The following is a 13,556-nucleotide window of genomic DNA, read 5'->3' as shown; positions in this document are numbered from 1 at the left end:
AGCAAAATGGTGGGAACTTGATAACATTATAAGGAGTGAAATAAGTAAATCAGAAAAAAACAAGAACTACATGATTCCATACATTGGTGGAACATAAAAACGAGACTAAGAGACATGGGCAAGAGTGTGGTGGTTACCAGGGGTGGGGGGAGGGAGGACATGGGAGGGAGGGAGGGAGAGTTAGGGGGAGGGAGAGGGGCAGAGAGAACTAGATAGAGGGTGGCGGAGGACAATCTGACTTTGGGCGAGGGGTATGCAACATAATTTAATGACAAAATAACCTAGACATGTTTTCTTTGAATATATGTACCCTGATTTATTAATGTCATCCCATTACCATTAATAAAAATTTATTAAAAAAAAAAAAAGAAAAGAACCAAATAGAACATTGGTTTCCTGAGATCAACACTGAGATGCCATATGAAACCTAGTATTGTCAGTATTCCATACTCATTTACAGAACTGTAATACAGGACAGTTGTTCACGAGAACAAAATCATTGTACAACACAGAGGGTTCTGGCCGCGTGGCGAAGACGTGACCACAGCAGTTTCTCCGTGCTCCCTGCTCCCCTCTCTCCAGTGGTCTCACAGGGAAAGGGACTGCCTTCATTCAGCCCAACACCAAATTAATGCAGCTACTCCACATCCACCCTCCCAGTCCCCCTCTAGGCCAAGGGCTGTGTCCCTTCATGAAGTGCTAACAGATAATTTTGAACACACTGAATAGCAGATGCAGCTCTAAATAAATCCAAGCACAGGAGGATGAGAGAATCGAAGTGGATAGAAGCAAAGAAATGTACAAACTGTCACCAAGGCAGGTGAACTACCCCTTGCCTTCTGCGACATTTCAGCTCTTGTGTTCATTTAATAATTGTGTATTTAAGATTCTTTTAACATTTCAATATAAAGTGACTATTATTGCAATCATGAAAATGGGTAGATGGAGCATCCTCAGTGACTTGGCTACTTGATAACTCAAATAACTCTTTTTCTTCATCAGACTATAAAATAAAAACTACAATCAGAGAAAAAAATGCTCATAAGAAGCAACTTATATTTATTTGCCAAACATCAGATGGTTATCTATAGAAAAGTTTATAACAACATCTGCAGCTCAACTCATATTTATTTCTGCTCTCTCTTCTGTACACAGAGCAATCTCTTATAAACACCATTGTCTCCTTGCATTTCTGTAAAACAACTTGAATAAGGTAAGGCTTGAGAGACACCAACTCAAATGCAACAGGTCCCTGCTTTGGGGACTTCTGCAAAACATCTGCTGCTATCAAAGGTCAAAGATTTTCATTATGGTGTTATGGTCAAGCGTGAAACTCAATAAGGCTCTGGATGAAGAAGGGAATTTGCAATGTCCATTTCATGCCCCAGACTGTCCCTCCACATATTCTAAAAACTGGTCTTCACCAGAGACAGATACGTCATATGCAGCTTCTGTTTCAAAATTATCCTGAAGTTTTCGTGATAAAAAAAATTTTTCTTTTTGTTTTGCTTTGTTATGTTTTCCCATATTTCATGAAGGGATTCCGCTGCTTGGCTGGCTGCCTTTGGACCCCACTTGTTCTTTTCATTCACTTTGTTGAGTCTTGATACTATTTTCTGTCATGTCTCCTCAAACTTTGATTCTTTGCCTTTAAAAGATCAGACATTTCAGAATGATTATTGTATGGCTTTTGCTGCTTGGTCGCCTGTGCTATACCCACTGGTCACCAAAAGAACCATCAGGAAATAACTGCTGACTGTGGTGGAATTTGGTTTGACTCCATTTCCACAGTGAGTTTATCTGATGTGCTACCAGCTGAAGAAAGTTCATTGTCACAGTCTGAGGAATCTCTAAATTATCCAGAAAGCCAGTCCATTAATGTTCCAAAAAAAGCAATAGCCATTATAAAGTTATGAGGAGCCAAACCAAGTTTAAATTTGGGGTTATTTCATTTCTGTGACATGGTGATTTCTCTATGGAGAATCACACAATGTTCTGAATCTCTCCTCAGGTTCTCAGGTTAAATCTGTGCTTGGAATTCCAGGAATGATGCACAAATGAGCAAGCAGGTCATTGATTTGACGTTCAGTGCAACTATTGTTACAAAAATAATATTTGCTATCAAAACCAGGGCATTAAAAGCCCACTCTGGCGGTACAACCCTGAGCAGCTCCTTCTTATTTACTTTTCCACTGTGAACGGCCCAGCGTGATTTGGCTAGGACCCTCGAACTGGTAGTACATTTTCAAACTGGCAGTACATTTTCAAGTGTCTCATCAAGAATAATTGCACCATATGTTGATATTGCCAGTTTCTATTCCTTCCAGTCATCCAAAACTCTCTCCACATCTTCACTCTGAGGCAACAAAATTGGACACAACTGAAGATAACTTGAGCAAAGCCCCTTCTCCTACACCAAGGTCATCCTTGTGTGTTCTGCATGTAGAAATTCAAGTAAAACCAATGGGCGAGTTTATTCTGCAAAAACAATGAAATAGCTCTCTGTGCTGGAAATGTACTAAATAAATGGGCCTCAGAGGTTGTTCAAGATGCTGCCTGGGACGAGGGTACAGCATGGAGACTCTGGCCACTGGAGAGCAGCAGAGGCTTGTCTCACCCGCTTCGTCCCAAGCCCACCAAGTTTGTATCAGCTCTTCCCCTATGTCTGCTAAAATTGCTTCCTCTGCTCTGAGCATGAAGCACCTCCTTGAAAATCAGCTGACAGCTGGAATGAAGAGAACAATCCTAAATGACCAGAGTCCACCACGTGGGGGATCCCAGGGCAGAACCTGACCTCACAAGGCCCATCCAGCAGGGCGGACCCAGCCCTTCTGACTCCCAGCCCAGCTCCCTATTCAGGCCACTCAGAGTTGCTCCACATCACTCAACACTGCAGACAGACACAGGAGTCAGGAGCCAGGGAGATGCTAAGAGAGTGGACGTGAAGGGCTGGAGGATATATTATAGACAATGATGGTCCTGGACTTCAAGTGCCTGGATGAGACCTGGTCCTTCAGAATGATGATGAAGAGATGAGGGTCTCAGGATGAGTTTAAAGTAACAAAAGAGCTTATGGATAAGAAAAAGAGAATATGAAAAACTAGATTTAACTGCATTATAAATTTCTTCTCCCTCTGGAATCACAGCACCTTATCCAAGACTGAGCATACAGCTGATGCTTAATAAATGCTTAGTAATGATCAATTCTTTTTTTTCCCTTTTTTTACAGAGACAGAGAGAGAGTCAAGAGAGGGATAGATAGGGACAGACAGACAGGAATGGAGAGAGATGAGAAGCATCAATCATCAGTTTTTTGTTGCGAGACCTTAGTTGTTCATTGATTGCTTTCTCATATGTGCCTTGACTGCGGACCTTCAGCAGATTGAGTGACCCCTTGCTCAAGCCAGCAACCTTGGGTCCAAGCTGGTGAGCTTTTTGCTCAAGCCAGATGAGCCCGCACTCAAGCTGGTGACATCAGGGTCTTGAACCTGGGTCCTTTGCATCCCAGTCCGACGCTCTATCCACTGTGCCACCGCCTGGTCAGGCGATGATCAATTCTTTATACTTCTGGTGAGCACGTGTATTTTTGTCCTCCTTGATCTTGATCCCAATGGGCAGAAGCAGACTTTAGGTCATAGAATTCTTAAGAAGAGGAGAGGGACACCAATTTGGGCAAGCAGAACCCAAACACGTCGCAACATCCTTGAATCGCCAGAGCAGGTGGGTCTATTCCTGAGATGACAAGCCTGCAGTTTCTGCCCCAGCAAGGGCCGAGCCAGGCCAAGCCTTACTGTGCTCTCCTGCAGGTACTGGTCCCAGACCCCGGCTGTCAGTCTGGGTCCAGCATCACAAGGCAAGTCCGGAGACACAATCACATGACTGACCAGGGCTGACAGGTGGGTCCTCAGTAAACACATGTCTGCAGTAGGCAGGCTTTGCCGCGGGAGAGGGAAGTGGTCATCGTCCACATTCAGCGTCCTTGCCTCGTCTCACGGAGTCTCCAGAGTGCCGTCCACTTCTTAGTGAACCCTCATGACCCAACAAGTTCCCATCGCCCTCCATTTACAGGTCAGGAAGGCTAGGCTCAGAAGGGTGAAGTCACTTTCTGGCCTGACTGCTTACTAGGTCTGTCACCTTGGGGAGGACCTATCACATTTTCAACCTTGCTCAGGGTGACACCATGTCCTCTGCTGGAATCTAAGGTATTTAATTCACAAGCTGGAGGCAGAGAGGGGAGGGCAGGATGGGGCTAGTGGCTCTCCAGGCTCTCTGGGCCTCTGGGTGTCTCTGACTCACATCGAGAGAGAGAGAGCAGGAGAGGTGGACCACTCTTGTTCAGTTTGCAGCCGGATGAGAAGGCCCTGGCAAGTCAGTCACCAGAGAGATGCACCTGCTGCTTTCAAAGATGGCCCTGTACCTTTAAACAAATGCCCACCAATCTGCTACCCCTCACCTCTCCGCCTTGGTCATATGGAGGGCATAGTACCCGGCGCACAGGGGCACTAGAAAATGTTGACCCATGCGCATTTCGACTGTGTTGCTTACCTCTAGCTGTCCCTCTCATGTCATCATTATTGCCCACAGAACACCTGGACTGGAGTCTGCGGACTTGCCCTTGAGAACGACAAGATGATGAAGATGATAACGATGATGACAACAATGATGATGATGTAATGGCTAAGCCTTATACAGGTCATCTATGTGCCAAGGGGCTGTTTCTAGAGCTTACATATCTTATTTGATTCTCACCACAACGGTATGAATCAGGTACTGTTATTATTCCCATCTTATAGAAGAAGAAACCAAGGCTTTGGAACAGGTCGCACTGCTAGGAAATGTGGAGCTGGAATTTGAGCCCCAACTTTGTGGCTCCAGAATCTGGGCTCCCAGCCACCATCAGGAATGAGCCACAGCAGTGGTGACATCGTTTAGACCCATTTCAGCCCCTCCTCTTTCTCTAGGAAGCTCTTCCATTCGGTTCCATAAATACCCAGCAACTGCCCCATTCCAGGCCCTGCACTGGGCACTGGGAGTGGAGGGAATAGAACAGGGGAGCTCACGCTCTCCCTGCCTGCACCTCCAGGGACCCAGCGATGTGACCTGCACTGCTATTTCCCGGGCCATGCGCGATGTATTAACACTTCTCTAGAATCTTGTAAATACACAAGTTTTAGCTCCCTTTCTGGGCTAAAATGCTGGGGAAAGAAAACCTGCTAAGAATTTTCTCTATTGCTTATTAGCTGTGTCAACTTAGGTGAGTAACTTTGCTCCTCTGTACCTTAGTTTCCTCATCTGTTAAAAATAAATAATCAGAGTAAATATATGGTGAGTTTAATTTTTTAGTTCCTAGGAGAGAACTGACAGTTATTGAGCTCCTGTGACCTGCAAAGCTACCTGCTAGGTCCTTATACATGTTTCCCATCTAGTCTTAAAAAAAACCCCTCTTAGCTGGGTGCTGGGAAAGCAACAGTGATTAAACCTACCCCATTACCAATAAAATCCATTGTTCACTGCTCTCTCTTAGGAAAATAAATAAAATCTATACCCAGTTTGTAGAGGAGAAAATTGAGGCTCCAAAAAGTTAATGTAATGTCACCCAAACTAGACATCTGGGAAATAGAGGAGCACAGGTCCAGACTCCAGGGCCAGGCCCCTTCCCTGGTATTGCCGCATGCAGTAGGCACTCCATAAATGCTCTCTGGAGACCACAATGGCAGATGAGGTCAAAACACATCCATGGAAGATTGGAGAGGATCCAGTTCTTCACACTCTCACAGAGGAGCGTCAGGGGAGCCCTGCAGGTGGAGGAACAGGGAGACACTCAGAACATATGCACATACAGCCTGGGAAACACTGTTCAGTTGTGCCCAGGAGTAGCAAGCATGTCTGCCCCCAGACCCCACCCTGCAGACATCACCAATGGGTCCCTTTGCTACAGAACCCACAACACTCCCTGCTGCGCCCTGCAGGTGGAGGCTGGACAGCATAAGGGCATCCATTTGTCCTCTGCCTCCATCTTTAGTGGGACTAAGACCCAAGTGACCTCATGGCAGAGTTGGTCCACAAAGACCACTGGCGAGCTGCTGCGTCTAGCCCAGGTCAGGAGGGTGGTGTCCCACCCGGTTTGTGCCCATCAACTGCTCCAGGCCACCACCAGCACAGATCAGCTCGGCGAAACTGCATCAAGGCAGAACCCATGGAGGTAAGGGACATGTGCCCAAGGGGTAGGGGACAGATTGAGACACAAAACAAAAGGCACCTGTGAAATGGATGGCCTGAGGTGGACAAACACTGAAATGATCAGAAGAACCCGTCTGGGGCCCTGAGCTCTCCCTGCCCACCCGCTCACAGTCCCCTCCTGTACTGTGAGTGAGTAGGGAACAGAGTGCTGCTGTTTATACAGCGCCCCCTCTGTGCTGCAGCCGTGCTGGGCAGAGGCGAGCCTCTCATCCTACTGACCCTGTAAGGACTGCACTTCTCTTCCCATTCTGCAGAAGAGGAAGCTGAGGCTTGGCGTGATGACACATCTTAGTCACCCAAGGCCCCGACGCAGTACCTGACAGAGCTTGTCTTTTAGACTGAGGTCCCCCCGCTCTTTCCACTAACAACAGCTACCGCTCCCTGAGCACACGTACTACCACAGTCCCCTTTGACAGAGGAGGACACGGAGGCACGGAGTATTTAAGCAGCCCGCCCAAGCCCACCCAGCTAGTAAGTGGTGGAGCCGAGGTTGCAACCTAGAAGATGAGACTCCGAGATCGCGGTCCGCTCTCTCAGCCGTTTCCCCTCAGCTGTCCTCTCCCCGCACCGTCCTTGTCCTGGAGCAGTGGTTCTCACCTGGGCAATGGTGGTCCCTCAAGGACGTTTGGTGATGTTTGGAGATATTTTCATTATTACAACTTGGGAATTAGCTAATGCTGTTACATAGTGGGTAGAGACACCATGGATATGCTGTGTCATAAAATATATGAGACAACCCCCCCCCACACACACACAAACAATTATTTAGCCCCAATGTCTACAGCACCAAGGGTAAGAAATGCTGCACTCGGGCAGCGCTGTCCAGTAGGAATACAATATGAGCCACATGTTTAATTTAAAATCCTCTTCTAGCCACACTAAAAGAGTAAAAGGGAACAGGTAATCTCAACAATATATTCTCTTTAACCCAATCTATCCATAAGGTTACCATTTTAACATACTCAATATGAAATTATCGATACTTTATTTTTTGGCACCTAATCTCACTATTCAGTGTGTACTGTACCTGACAGCACATCTCAGTGTGCACTGGCCTCACTTCAGTGCTCGGCCGCCTCATCTGGTCGCACCTGCCGCACCTGACATACAGAGAGGGTCACAGACTGCAGTCTGACAATACTCTTCTCTGTCTGTGAACTTGTCTTCAATGCTTTAGAACTTGTCTTTGCCTCCTCTGCACACTGGGCAGTCCAAGAACCAGGAGGTGGAGACAGTGGTAAGCAGACACTGAAAGAAAGTTTAGAACCATCTGAGGCCCCCCCCCCCCCCCACACACACACACAGCGTGAAACTCTGCTCTTTTTTTTTTTTTTTTTTTTTTTTTTTTTTTTAATAATTTTATTTTTAATGGGCGACATCAATAAATCAGGATACATATATTCAAAGATAACTCCAGGTTATCTTGTCGTTCACTTATGTTGCATACCCATCACCCAAAGTCAGATTGTCCTCGGTCACCTTCTATCTAGTTTTCTTTGTGCCCCTCCCCTCCCCTTTTCCCTCTCCCTCTCCCCCCCCCCCGTAACCACCACACTCTTATCAATGTCTCTTAGTCTCACTTTTATGTCCCACCTATGTATGGAATAATGCAGTTCCTGGTTTTTTCTGATTTACTTATTTCACTCCTTATAATGTTATCAAGATCCCACCATTTTGGTGTAAATGATCTGATGTCATCATTTCTTATGGCTGAGTAGTATTCCATAGTGTATATGTGCCACATCTTCTTTATCCAGTCATCTATTGATGGGCTTTTTGGTTGTTTCCATGTCCTGGCCACTGTGAACAATGCTGCAATGAACATGGGGCTGCATGTGTCTTTACGTATCAATGTTTCTGAGTATTGGGGGTATATACCCAGTAGAGGGATTGCTGGGTCATAAGGTAATTCTATTTTCAGTTTTTTGAGGAACCACCATACTTTCTTCCATAATGGTTGTACTACTTTACATTCCCACCAACAGTGTATGAGGGTTCCGTTTTCTCCACAGCCTCTCCAACATTTGTTATTACCTGTCTTGTTAATAATAGCTAATCTAACAGGTGTGAGGTGGTATCTCATTGCAGTTTTTTTTTTTTATAATTTTATTTTTTTAATGGGGTGACATCAATAAATCAGGATACATATATTCAAAGATAACAAGTCCAGGTTATCTTGTCGTTCAATTATGTTGCATACCCACCACCCAAAGTCAGATTGTCCTCTGTCACCTTCTATCTTGTTTTCTTTGTGCCCCTCCCCACCCCCTATCCCTCTCCCATTCCCCCCTCCCCCCCGTAACCACCACACTCTTGTCAATGTCTCTTAGTTTCAGTATTATGTCCCACCTACGTATGGAATAATACAGTTCCTGGTTTTTTCTGATTTACTTATTTCACTCCTTATAATGTTATCAAGATCCCACCATTTTGCTGTAAATGTTATCATTTCTTATGGCTGAGTAGTATTCCATAGTGTATATGTGCCACATCTTCTTTATCCAGTCATCTATTGATGGGCTTTTTGGTTGTTTCCATGTCCTGGCCACTGTGAACAATGCTGCAATAAACATGGGGCTGCATGTGTCTTTACGTATCAATGTTTCTGAGTTTTGGGGATATATACCCAGTAGAGGGATTGCTGGGTCATAAGGTAGTTCTATTTGCAGTTTTTTGAGGAACCACCATACTTTCTTCCATAATGGTTGTACTACTTTACATTCCCACCAACAGTGTATGAGGGTTCCTTTTTCTCCACAGCCTCTCCAACATTTGCTATTACCTGACTTGCTAATAACAGCTAATCGAACAGGTGTGAGGTGGTATCTCATTGCCGTTTTGATTTGCATTTCTCTAATAGCTAAAGAAGATGAGCATCTTTTCATATATCTGTTGGCCATTTGTATTTCTTCCTGGGAGAAGTGTCTATTCATATCCTCTTCCCATTTTTTTATTGGATTGTTTGTTTGTTTGTTGTTGAGTTTTATGAGTTCTTTGTATATTTTGGATATTAGGCCCTTATCTGAGCTGTTGTTTGAAAATATCATTTCCCATTTAGTTGGCTTTCTGTTTATTTTGTTATCAGTTTCTCTTGCTGAGCAAAAACTTCTTAGTCTGATGTAGTCCCATTCATTAATTTTTGCCTTCACTTCTCTTGCCTGTGGAGTCAAATTCATAAAATGCTCTTTAAAACCCAGGTCCATGAGTTGAGTACCTATGTCTTCTTCTATGCACTTAATTGTTTCAGGTCTTATGTTTAGATCTTTGATCCATTTTGAGTTAATTTTTGTACAGGGAGAGAGACTGTAGTCCAGTTTCATTCTTTTGCATGTGGCTTTCCAGTTTTCCCAGCACCATTTATTGAAGAGGCTTTCTTTTCTCCATTGTGTGTTGTTGGCCCCTTTATCAAAAATTATTTGACTATATATATTTGGTTTTATTTCTGGACTTTCTATTCTGTTCCATTGGTCTGAGTGGAACAGACCAATACCATTTTTTTCTGCCAATACCATGCTGTTTTGATTGTCGTGGCCCTATAATAGAGTTTGAAGTCAGGTATTGTTATGCCCCCAGCTTCATTCTTTTTCTTTAGGATTGCTTTGGCTATTCGGGGTTTTTATAGTTCCATATAAATCTGATGATTTTTTGCTCTATTTCTTTAAAAAACGTCATTGGAAGTTTGATGGGAATTGCATTAAATTTGTATATTGCTTTGGGTAATATAGCCATCTTGATTATATTTATTCTTCCTAGCCAAGAACAAGGTATATTCTTCCATCTCATTATATCTTTTTCGATTTCCCTTAACAATGGTTTATAGTTTTCATTATATAAGTCCTTTACATTCTTTGTTATGTTTATTCCTAAGTATTTTATTTTTTTTTTTGCAATCGTGAAGGGGATTATTCTTTTGAAACTCTGCTCTTTTGTTATTTAAGGCAGGCACTGAGGACTTCTCTGTAAAGGGCCAGATAGTGTTTGTCTTTGTGGGCCACACAGCTGCTGTCACAACTGGTCCAGGTCCACACTGCAGTTGGGTCCTGGAAACAGCCACAGACATATGGAAATGAATGGGTATGGCCGTGTCCCAGTAAAACCTTCCTATAAAAACAGGCACTGGGCCAATTCGGCCCACAGGAAGAGGTTTGCTGATGTCTGACTGACGCCCTTCTCTAGGAAAGACTTCATACGTCTCACAGACGGAAAGCACTAGCTCTGTATGGGTCTGGCCCCCACAAAAACTAACCGAGGACGGCCTCACCATTTCCTGGTAGGCTGAACCTGACGCTGAGGGTGAAGAGGGCGAAACCAGAATGTCCTTCCTCCTCAAACAACTTGCATGATGTGAAGGTGGGAGGCACCACCTCTGGGCCAGACCCCTGGGGTTCAAGTCTCAGGCATGCCTAAGATCATCTGTGAAAGCCTGGACTAGTTTCTTGACCTTTCTGTGCCTTCAGTTTCTCCCTCTGAAAACTGGGGACGGTGATGACAAGGGTACCTGTCTGTGGCAGCTGGGGGAAGACTAAATGAATCAGGACGCAGAGAGCAGAGAAGGGGCTTGACACTCAGCAGCACTCAGTACACTGTTACCTACTATTGCTCACTGAGCATTTGTCACATGTCACATTCACATCTTCCTGAGTTCTCAGAATACGACCCTGGCTGGGGGATGGGTGCTGTCACCCCCACTCTGCAGACAAGGGAATGAGGCCTGGAGAGCACGAGTCACTCAGCCACACTTCAGGGCAGCACCCAGTGGAGTGATGTGAGCTTCAGCCACACTTCAGGGCAGCATCCAGTGGAGTGATGTGAGCTTCAGCCACACTTCAGGGCAGCACCCAGTGGAGTGATGTGAGCTTCTCTCTAAAGCAGCCGTTCTCAGTCAGGACAGTTTTCCTCCAGGGGACATTTGGCAGTGTCTGCGGACAGTTTTGGTTTCCACAAACTGTGCGGTAGGGGCAGATTTGCTGTTTGGCATCTAGTAGGTGAAGACCAGAAATACTGCTTAATATCTTACAATGTCCAGGACAGCCCCTATTACAACGAAATGTTGCATCTGAGGAGCCCTGTCTGAATAAACTGACTCAGCTGGGGTTTCCTCAAAGGCAGACAAGGATTCAAGTGCACGTAGCTCATCTGGGAGGTGTCCCAGGAAGCACAGGTAGGGGAGAGGTGAAGTGGGGTCGGAAGGGGAGGCGGGTAGTAAAGGGTTAGATAAAGTAAAGGGTTAGTTACCACTGCGCGAACTGTGACTTGAAATCCTGGGGGCTCTTGGGGATGTCGATCACACATTTCAGAGTTTTCTCAATGGAGGCTGAGAGAGCTGGGCTCGTGTACACGACTTCCTGCCAGTGCTGTGGGTCGCTCCAAGAAGCACTCATTTCCTGACACTTCTTTGTGCCCCACCCATGGGCAGAGGACCCCTGGTGGCTGGAGAAAACCCTCAGGCAAAGAGATCCTGAGTCTGGGAGCTGGCAGTGGGTGGCATGCACAGAGGGATGTGGGTGGGCACAGCTGGCATCTGTCCCACTGGCACATGGAGGGCCACAGAGGCTAACAACAATATTCTCCACAGAAGGGACACCTAACACCCAGCCTGGCTTCCAGCAAGAGCCTACAGATCATTTGTTGGAGGATGCGCCCCTGTGGAGAGAGGTTTCTGGGAAGGTGGGCACAGGGCATCTGGTCCTTGCTAATGAATCAGCTCTCTGGATTGGCTGCATGTCATGGACAGGCTGGGATAGCTCCAGACCCGGATCTTGGGTGGGAATGGACATGGTACAAACACTTCAGGACACTTTCTGGCACTTAATGATGCAGGAACATGAGACTTTGCTCCAGCTGGCCATGAAGGAATGCATGGGTGAAAACACTAACCCAAGCCATATAGAGCCTCACCATCAAGCCTGCAGTATACCGCAGATCCAACTCAGGGATGGATGAGAGATAGAGCATTCAGTGCCAGGCATGGTTAGTTCAATCTTGCCAAGAAGGAAGTCTGCTTTCAAAAGAGCTCCTCACTGCCCAGCCGAGGACACTTAAGCAAAGGGAGGCTCAGAGCCATTATCCATCACACAGGATCAGTGGGGCCACACAGTGTTAAATAAAATGAAGTTACCAGAAAGAACCTATGACTTAACACTGATTTGTTTAACACACATCCATACAGTGCTTAATAAATGCCAGGCCTCCTTCCAAGAACTTTTCAAATATCGAGTCACTTAATCCTAACAATAGCCCGTGGTAAGGATGGTCGTCATAGCAACAGTCTCTATTCATGAAGCATCTGTTTCATGACAGCCACCAAGCAAATAGCTGTATTATCATCTCCTGAGCCAGTGCCACCTACTTTGCTTACCTCTGCTGCTTCCACTACCACTTACTGGGTGCCTACTGTGTGCAAGCCCTTATTCTATGGGCTTTAAATGGACCACTTCATTATCTCATTGAATCCTTACAATATGTTAAATACTATAATAGTATGATAGCAGCTAACCTTTGATTTTTTTCTGTGCCATGTGCCTTATCTCATTTAATCCTCACAACAACTCTATAAAATAGGTGCCATTAACATCCCCATTTATAGTCAATGAAACTGAGGCACAGAGGGTGAAGTGACTTGCCCAAGTTCAACCAGGACTGCAGAGCCCAGGCCACTGCCACAACCCCATGCCACCTGCTGGCCAGCAGCATTGTAACCAGCCAAGTAGAGATTGGTTACTTGTCCTCATTTGGGGAAAAAGAGGCCTCCAGGAAACAAAATTCTCGATTCCAGGTCCCCTGCTGACCCTGGAATTCAACCTTTCGTCTTCTAGTTCCAAATGACTGGGTCATTTTCAGGATAATGCCCACACAAGGCAGCTTACCAAACTTGGACTGCAGCTGGCGTAGATGATTGTGAGCACATAATCCATGGCCTTGTCATCTTCACTGACAACGTGAAATTGGTGTGACCCTGAGAACATTGCTTATGCAGTCTAGAAAATATTTAGCCCTGAAAGAACATGCCCCAGTATAAGGTCCCCAGGACCCAGGACACACCTGTCCCCCACCCTGCACAGCCTAAGGATATTGATGGGATGTGCATGAGCCCAAAAAGCCACACAAGAGCCCATCAGCAAGAATTACCACCCCCTTGAGTGAACGCCCTCCCAGCCACCCTGAGCCACCACAGTCACTCATCTCCCCTGCTGAGAGTAGAGTGCTGGGCCTGCTGCCCCCGAGGAAGCAGCCCCTTCTCCAGGCACAGGAGGCACTGCAGAACGCACCCTCCCTCAGGAATGGAAGGGCAGCCTTAGGGTCCCGTCCTAGCTGAC

At 45.8% G+C, this 13,556-nt stretch overlaps 1 pseudogene; it reads right to left on the bottom strand.

Annotated features, from left to right (window-relative positions):
• Positions 1 to 1,287: 1,287 nt before the first annotated feature.
• On the bottom strand, positions 1,288 to 11,621 carry LOC136319546 (m7GpppN-mRNA hydrolase-like; annotated as a pseudogene).
• Positions 11,622 to 13,556: the final 1,935 nt, after the last annotated feature.

This window comes from Saccopteryx bilineata, chromosome 1, assembly GCF_036850765.1.
Source record: "Saccopteryx bilineata isolate mSacBil1 chromosome 1, mSacBil1_pri_phased_curated, whole genome shotgun sequence".
Classification (NCBI taxonomy): domain Eukaryota; kingdom Metazoa; phylum Chordata; class Mammalia; order Chiroptera; family Emballonuridae; genus Saccopteryx; species Saccopteryx bilineata.
This window is presented reverse-complemented; position numbering and strand designations above follow the sequence as displayed.